This window comes from Phocoena sinus, chromosome 20 (genome assembly GCF_008692025.1).
Source record: "Phocoena sinus isolate mPhoSin1 chromosome 20, mPhoSin1.pri, whole genome shotgun sequence".
Lineage (NCBI taxonomy): Eukaryota > Metazoa > Chordata > Mammalia > Artiodactyla > Phocoenidae > Phocoena > Phocoena sinus.
The window spans coordinates 38,842,872-38,852,469 of NC_045782.1; positions in this window are offsets into that span (position 1 = coordinate 38,842,872).

A 9,598-nucleotide genomic window follows, 5' to 3' on the forward strand; every position below is an offset into this window, starting at 1 on the left:
TTTTTGTAATTTTTGTTATTCAGAGGGCAATGGCTACAGACATGACACACTTTTCAGATTAATCTGCATTTTTTTAACATTTTTCTTCTTGAAATGTTAAAGCCTAGACTTTCTGAAGTCTGGACAATCACTAAAACACAACAAATCAAGCCCCAATTTGTAGCGATGGGCCATTTCCATGGTGTTAATGCCCCACTGCCTTACCTAGAGGAAGAGGAGGGGGAGGGGAGGCAGCGGCCAAGACCGGGCTGCCCAGGGGTGCTTGGCCTGGGGGGCGGGTTGCGGAACCACGCTGCACACACCAGCGACACCTCTAGGAGAAAGACAAAGAGTGCCCTTCCCCACGTAGTAGCTGTAAATCAACACCTCCTTTAAGGCCAGGGCTGCTCCTGATTGATCGCCATAGGCCCCACCCTGAGCCCAGCACACCTGGCTCAGAACAGCCTCTAAGTGGACACGGGCTGAGTCACTGGACTCCTGCAGGAACTCACCTTCTCTGGAAACCTGAACAAGTCAAACGAGACCAGTGGTCTGCTCATCTGGAAGATCTACCCTGAAGTGGGATGGGTCGGGGGGACACCGTTCTAACACCTCACCTACCAGTCACGTGCCCTTCAGCAAGTGGCTCAGCCTCCTTGAGCTTCTATTTCCCCACCTGTAAAATGGGACGAGTGTGGTACGGGGAGATAGCAAGGAGTCCTGGCAGAGAGCGGGCAGGGAGGAGGCGTTCACTTTATCTCAGCCTTAACACGCAGGACACAGAGCCTGCCCCCAGCCTTTCTGCAAGAACCAAAGGAGGCAGCAACAGGTCGGGCTGCTTTGAAAACTGTCCGAGAGAGAGGGAAGAAGCAAGCAAACATTTATTGGGGGCCTACTGTGTGCTTTGTCCACATTTTATCTCCTTTCATTCTTTCATGAACCCCTTCAGGTAGATGCCAACATCCTAAATTTACAGAAGAGGAAACTGAGACTTGGAGAGATGAAGAGATCGGCTCAAGGTCACGCTCCAAGTTCAACCCATGTGGTCCTCTTGCCTCCTTCCACTATTCCACGCTACCTTCTGCAAGGGACTACGATCTTACTTTAAGCTTGTTTTGTTTTTTTCTTTTTGGTTGTCACTTTTGATTTGTATAGCCATATTATTATCTAAATACAAAGTGAATTTTAAAATCTATTATATGGTGTCACATGCCACAACATGGATGAACCTGGAGGACATCACACTAAGCGAAATAAGCCAGACACAGGACGGAAAAATACTGTGTGATTCCACTCCTAGGAAGTACCTATAGTAGCCAGAATCATAGAAACAGAAAGTAGAAAGCTGGCTACCAAGGGCTGGAAAGAGGGAGGAGAGAATTAGTGTAAGGGTGGGTATAGAGTTTCAATGTTGCAAGACGAAGTTCTAGAGATCTCTTGCACAACAATGTGAATATATTTCACACTACTGAACTCTACACTTAAACTTTTAGATGGTTTTAATAATCTATCATACAGCTACATGCACCCCTATGTTCATAGCAGCACTATTCACAATAACACAGACTTGGAAACAACCTAAACCTCCATCGACAGGTGAATGGATAAAGAATATGTGGTACGTATACACGATGGAATACAACCCAGCCATAAAAAAGAATGAAATAATGCCATTTGCAGCAACATGGATGGACCTAGAGATTATCATAGTAAGTGAAGTAATTCAGAAAGAGAAAGACAAATACCATATGATATCACTTGTGTGTGGAATCTAAAATATGATACAAATGAACCTATCTATGAAACAGACTCACAAATATAGAGAACAGACTTGCTGTTGCCAAGGTGGAGGGGTTGAGGGAGAGGGATGGATTGGGAGTTTGGGATTAGCAGAGGCAAACTGTTATATATAGAATGGATAAACAACAAGGTCCTACTATATAGCACAGGGAAATATATCCAATATCCTGTGATAAACCATAATGGGAAAGAATATGAAAAAGAATGCTTATATATGTGTATAAATGAATCACTTTGCTGTGCAGCAGAAATCAACCTAAAATTGTAAATCGACTATACTTCAATAAAGTAACAAAAAAACTCTCATATAGCAATATAAAATTGACAGTCCAACAGGGAGGGGGAAGGGTAAGCTGGGACGAAGTGAGAGAGTGGCATGGACATATATACACTACCAAATGTAAAATAGATAGCTAGTGGGAAGCAGATGCATAGCACAGGGAGGTCAGCTCAATGCTTTGTGACCACCTAGAGGGGTGGGATAGGGAGGGTGGGAGGGAGACACAAGAGGGAGGAGATATGGGAACATATGTATAGGTATAGCTGATTCACTTTGTTATAAAGCAGAAACTAACACAGCATTATAAAGCAATTATACTCCAATAAAGATGTCCAAAAAAATACACAATGATTTAAACCTTAAAAAAAAAAATGACAGTCCAGGATATTAGTGTGTGCAATCTGTTTTTAACTAGGAATTTGATGTGGTATTCAACAAATTAAATAAACTGATTCTTTGGTTTTTATTTTTTTTTGTTTATTTTCTTTGTTCATAGACATACATACACAATTTTATGTATATATATAAAAGTGTGTGCACTTTTTTTCCTTTCCTGTTTTCTTATATCTCCTCTTCTCTTCTACTCTCCCCCTCCACCACATCAGTCTCCCACCCTACCACCAAGGTAATCCATGCTAATCACAGCATATGTTCCCATTTATATTTTTGGTGCTCATAACTGTACACACACACACATGCATTTACATAAATGGGAGACTGGCTTTTATTTATTCACACAAGTGAGATCAATATCCTACAAGTGCTTTTCTACATTTAAGGAATCTCTCTTGCCATCTGACACAGCTCCAATTTACTGATCATGACAGCTGCTGAATATTCCATAGTATGAGTGGAGTACTGTTACTGAACCAAACTTGGGTCCACTTGCCTGCACACAGTAAAGCCAATCTACTGACACCGGGTTCTGGTGAAGGAAAGTACAGCGTTTATTACAGGGCACCAAACAAGGAGTCTGGGACAGCTAATGCTCAAAAAGCCTGAACTCCTCGATGGGTTTCAGCAAAACATTTTTTTTAATTTTTATTTTATATGGGTGTATAGTTGATTAACAATGTTGTGTTAGTTACAGGTGTACAGCAAAGTGATTCAGTTATACATATCCTTGTATCTATTCTTTTTCAAGTTCTTTTCCTATTTAGGTTATTACAGAATATTGAGCAGAGTTCCCTGCGCTATACAGTAGGTTCTTGCTGGTTATCTATATTAAATATAGTAGTGTGTGTATGTCAGTCCCAAACTCCCAATTTATCCCTCCCACACCTTTCCCCTTTGGTAACCATAAGTTTGTTTCCTAAGTCTGTGAGTCTGTTTCTGTTTTGTAAATAAATTCATTTGTATCATTTTTTTTAGATTCCACACACAAGCAGAATATCATATGATATTTGTCTTTCTCTGTCTGACTTACTCTACCTAGCATGATAATCTCCAGGTCTATCCATGTTGCTACAAATTGCTTCCATGTCTTGGCTATTGTAAATAGTATGCAATGAACATTGGGGTACGTGTATCCTTTCAAACCATGGTTTTCTCTGGATATATGTCCAGGAGTGGGATTGCTGGATTATATGGTAGCTCTATTTTTACTTTTTTAAAGAACCTCTATACTTTTCTCCATAGTGGCTGTACCCATTTACTTTCCCACCGAAAGTGTAGGAGGGTTCCCTTTTCTCCACACCCTCTCCAACATCTATTGTTTGTAGACTTTTTTTTTTTTTTTTTTTTGCCCCGGACGCGCAGGCTCAGCGGCCATGGCTCACGGGCCCAGCCGCTCCGCGGCATGTGGGATCTTCCCAGATCGGGGCACGAACCCGTGTCCCCTGCATCGGCAGGCGGACTCTCAACCACTGCGCCACCAGAGAAGCCCTGGTCTTTTATTTCTATTAACTTATTCATTTAATAATGAAGCCCCTTAAATATTTGAAAGTCACCTTTGCCATGTACTCACATATAAGGAGGCCAGAAAAGAGCCTAGGAGAATAAAAATCTTGGGGACAGAACAATGGATGAATGTTTTGTTTTTTTATACTTCCATTTATGTTGCACACTATTCATATGGCAGATTAAAACTGTGTTACTGTATGCAAGTTCACGTGCCCTATGCACAGCGGGGCCAAACAAACCAAGACATCGGATTTTGGAGCAGAGAAATATTTTTGCAGGGTCATGCAAGGAGAACGGGTGGCTCGTGCCCAAAAAAATCCCCGAACTCTCTGAAGGGTTTCAGCAAAGCATTTTTAAAGAAAAACTCAGGAAGTATGCATGAGATACTATTATCTGGGTACTTCAGAGAGGAGCTACATTACCACAGAGGATATGGAGGAGGGGTCTGTCCCGGGAAGACTCCACAGGGTCCTGCTTGGTTACAATTGGAAGGAACAAAACATATCTGCTTTATGTGTAATAATCTTATAATTGTAGGAAAGAAACATTTGGACCCCATCAGTGGGTTAACAGGGAACCGAGTCAGAAATGGACTCTCCTTCCAAATAGCCTTTTATGCTTTAACACCCCTTAATCTGCTCAAAGCCCTTCTGGCGTCCTGGACAGATGGGGAAGCAGGGACACAGAGCTATGTCTGCCCATGGCAGTGACCACACAGCACATCAGAGGAAGGGGCAGCACATCCGAGGGAGGCCTGATAAAGAGCTGCACTTGCTCAGTGCCTCAGCTCTCACAGCCCCGACTACACCCCTCCATAGCTCAAAAAGATACTTGCTTTCTCTTCTGCGGCAACCTTGGAGCAATGTGATGAAAGGCACATGGAATCTAGAGAAGCCTGTCCCCAAGAATCTTCTTTCTGAGAACGTTCCATGGAGACCAGACAGAGCAGAGTCTTCTACACCAAACCCATGGCTCTAATCCACAAATCTTGAGTGTCCCTTACGTGCCAGGTGCTGTCTAAGTTTGTTGGGGACAGGCAAAACCAAAAGCTTCATGTGTGTTATGTTTCAGGAAGCCATCAGAAGATTTTAAACTACAAGCTACAGCAATGGGAAGGCAAACAGAAGAAATCACTTATCTCAGATATCAGGAGTGACACAGTGCTTTTAATAGCTCTCAGAAACAATGATCCCAAAGAACACAAAACCTTTAGGAGCTTACCACTAAGTCACCGACTTCAGCAGATACACTTTATGGGCTATCATTAATTCTCACTTCAGCCATTGTTTAGCACTTTATGCGATTATCTAAAACAATATTTTACCAACTTTGACACATAACTCGAGCATGAAGAATCTGAGGGTGTGTTCAAAATAGACAAGTTACAAGGAACATTCAAGAGCACTCAACCTCCTCATCTCAGGTGCCAGGATCTTAGGAAGCAGGAAAGACCAGCCAAGAGCAGAATGCAGTCTGATCTGACATAGAGCACAGACCTGTGGTTGCCAAGGGGGAGGGGACATGGGGGAGGAATGGATTGGGAGTTTGGGATTAGCAGAAGCAAACTAGTATATATAGGATGGATAAACAATAAGGACTATATAGCACAGGGAACTATGTTCAGTATCCTGTGATAAACCATAATGGAAAAGCATACGAAAAAGAATATATATATGCATAACTGAATTTCTTTGCTGTACAGCAGAAATTAACACAACATTGTAAATCAACTATACTTCAATAAAATTTTTAAAAATTAAAAATGCAGTCTGATTTGGACTTGAATCTTAGCTTGAGAAATCCAAGCATTTCCAGATGGAAAACCTGCTTCCTTTACTGAAGGCGAAATTTACATTTCTGCTTCGATAATGTCTTTCTTTAAAGGAGGCTCATGGTGAATATAACAAAACAGAAATAGACTCTGAGATATAGGGCACAAACTAGTGGTTACCAGCGTGGAGAGGGAAGGGAGGAGGGGCAAGATAGGGATAGAGGATTAATAGCTATGAACTACTATGTATAAAATAAATAGGCTACAAGGACATATTGTACAGCACAAGGAATATAGCCAATATTTTATAATAACTTTATTTTTATTTATTATTTTTTTTTTGCGGTATGCGGGCCTCTCACTGTTGTGGCCTCTCCCGTTGCGGAGCACAGGCCCCGGACGCGCAGGTTCAGCGGCCATGGCTCACGGGCCCAGCCGCTCTGCGGCATGTGGGATCTTTCCAGACCGGGGCACGAACCCGCGTCCCCTGCATCGGCAGGTGGACTCTCAACCACTGTGCCACCAGGGAAGCCCTATAATAACTTTAAATGGAGTATAAGCTATAAAAATATTTAGCCACCATGTTGTACACCTGAAACTAATATAATGTTGAAAATCCACTATACCTCAATAAAATAATAATATTAATAAAAAATAAAAGGGGCTCAGGTTTTGTTTACACTGGACACAGCAATGAACAGGAGACACATGGTTCCTGCTCTTAGGCCATTTTTCTAACCAGCTGAGAGACCCAAAGAAATTTTTTTTTCCTTGATTAGTTGAAATCTCAGTTTCCCCATCTGTCAAATGGAGGACTTTCTCATGGAGCTTCCCGAGGGCCCACCGATGGCTGGTATTCATTCTGAAGACACAAGCACAAACAGTTTTGTTAAAATCGCTCCCCACACCCAGGTAAAGTGTGTTCTGCACACTCTGTTCTGACATCTCATTACTCAACAACTCATGAGCATGTGCTCACGAGTTTTTAACAACCCAGGCCAGGACTATATGTCTGTGTCAGAGTTCTTCCATAACATCATCTTTAAAAGTGATGAATCAATTCACAAAAGATATTTTTTAAAGATAATACTCAAAGTTGCTGAGCATGTTTTGAAATAGGCACTCCCATTCCCTGATGGAAAAATATGTAAATTGGTACAACTTCTCTTTAAATCAATTTGGCAATACAAATTAAGACCCTTAAAATATTCATTATCTTCTCACCTAGTAATTATACTTCTGGGAATCTAGCCTAAAGAAACACTGCAAAAAATATATGAAAATAAATTGTTATGCAGAAAGATGTTCCATTGTTGCATTACTTTAAATGGTAACCAAAAAAAGTGGAAACAGCATTAAATTGTATTTGGTGAGATTGTAGTTATGTTTGTATATGTATATATATATGAAAGAAACTCACCAAAATGTTATCAGTGAAGAACATGAGTTCCTACATTGAAAGATTCTGCTAAGTGCCTAATCCAACAGATGAAGACACAGCCACAACAAGGCAGAATATGTGATATTTCAGCCACTGGAGAGAAAGAGAAGAACCTAAATCCTGCTGGGGGAAGGGTGGGAATGGGATAGTATGAAGGATCTAGAATCAAACTAGAATTAGACTTCTCAAGTATAATACCGGAAGCCAGGAAACAGTGAAGAAACAATACCTTCAAAATGCTGAGGAAAAATTACTTCCAACCTAGAATTCCATACCCAGCCAAACTATCAGTCAAGAGACTAACAATATTTTCAGAAATGAAAGTTCAAAAACTTTAACCTCTATAAAACTTTTCATAAGAGTATGTGTTTCACTCAAATAAAGGGAGGGAGAGGGAGGAAAAAGAAGACATGGGATCCAGAAAACAAGGGGTGCAATAGAGAAAGAAGAGATGCCCAAGACAATGGTGAAGGGAGATGCCTGGGTAACAGCAGGCCCAGAGAGCACCCAGAACAGACTGGAGCAGGAGGACAGAGGGCTCCAGGAAGGACATCTTCAAGAACATGAAATTGATGGAATAGGCGGTGTTTAACACATTAAGAGGAGATGTATACTTCTGGCAGTGAATTAGTGATAGGTACAAAGAAAACTTATACAAACTGAAAAACAGATATTTATTCTGAGGAAATTTAATATAGTGTAAAACATGATTTGGTTGTGAATAATATTTAAATAGTCATAAAAATGTAAACATTAAACATTTACTAATGAAAAGTTATTGAGAGGGTAGGAAAAAGTGGATAGGGAAAATGCACATAGAGAGCTAAATTCTCTTCCTATACAGCAGTGATTAAAAACTAAACCTGAAAAATGGCTATTCTACCCAAAGCAATCTACAGATTAAATGTGACCCCTATCAAGTTACCAAAGAGAAAAATAACCAAAGTTATTTTTCACATAACTGGAGGAAATAATCCTAAAATTTATATGGAGGCATAAGGGACCCAGAATTTCCAAAGCAATCCTGAGGAAAAAGAACAAAACTGGAGGCATAACCCTCCCAGACTTCAGACAATAGTACAAAGCTACAGTAATCAAAACAGCATGCTACTGACACAAAAACAGACATATGGATCAATGGAACAGAATAGAGAGTCCAGAAATAAATCTGCACACCTACAGTCAATTAATCTTCAGCAAAGGAGGGAAGAATATACAACTGGAAAAAGACAGTCTCTTCAGCAACTGGTGTTAGGAAAGTTGGACAGCTGCATTTTAAATCAATGACGTTAGAACACTCCCTCACACCATACACAAAAATAAACTCAAAAAGACTTAAAGACAGGACTTCCCTGGTTGTCCAGTGGTTAAGAATCCACCTTCCAATGCAGGGGACGTGGGCTCAATCCCTGGTCAAGAAACTAAGATCCCACATGCCGCAGGGCAACTAAGCCTGCGCATTGCAACTACTGAGTCCACAGGCCACAACTAGAGAGCCCACATGCCGCAAGTACAGAGTCCACATGTTCTAGAGCCTGTGCACCACAACTACAGAGCCCATGCACTCTGGAGCCCCCACACCACAACTAGAGAGAAGCCCGTGTGCCAAAACAAAGAGCCCGCACATCAAGTGAAAGATCCCGCATGCCGCAACTAACACAGGATGTGGCCAAAAATAAATAAATAATTTTTAAAAAAAAGATTTAAATATAAGACGTGACACCATAAAACTCCTAGAAGAGAACATAGGCAAAACATTCTCTGACATAAATCGTAGCAATGTTTTCTTAGGTCACTCTCCCAAGGCAATAGAAATAAAAGCAAAAATAAACAAATGGGACCTAATCAAACTTATAAGATTTTGCACATCAAAGGAAACTATAAATAGAACGAAAAGACAACCTATGGAATGGGAGAAAATATTTGCAAATGATGCGACATACAAGGGTTTAATTTCCAAAATATACATACAGCTCATACAACTCAATAATAAAAAAAAATCAAAAAATTGGCAGGAAACCTACACAGACGTTTCTCCAAAGAAGACATACAGATGGCCAATAGGCACATGAAAAGATGCTCAACATCACTAATTACTAGAGAAATGCAAATCAAAACTACAGTGAAGTATCACCTCACACAGTCAGAATGGCCATCATCAAAAAGCCTACAAATAATAAATGCTGGAGAAGGTGTGGAAAAAAGGGAATCCTGCTACAACGTTGGTGGGAATGTAAATTGGTGCAACCACTATGGACAACAGTATGGAGGCTCCTTAACAAACTAAAAATAGAGTTACCACATGATCCAACAATCCCACTCCTGGGCATATAGCTAGAAATGATGAAAACTCTAATTCGAAAAGATACATGCACTTCAATGTTCATAGCAGCACTACTTATAATAGTCAAGACATGGAAACAAC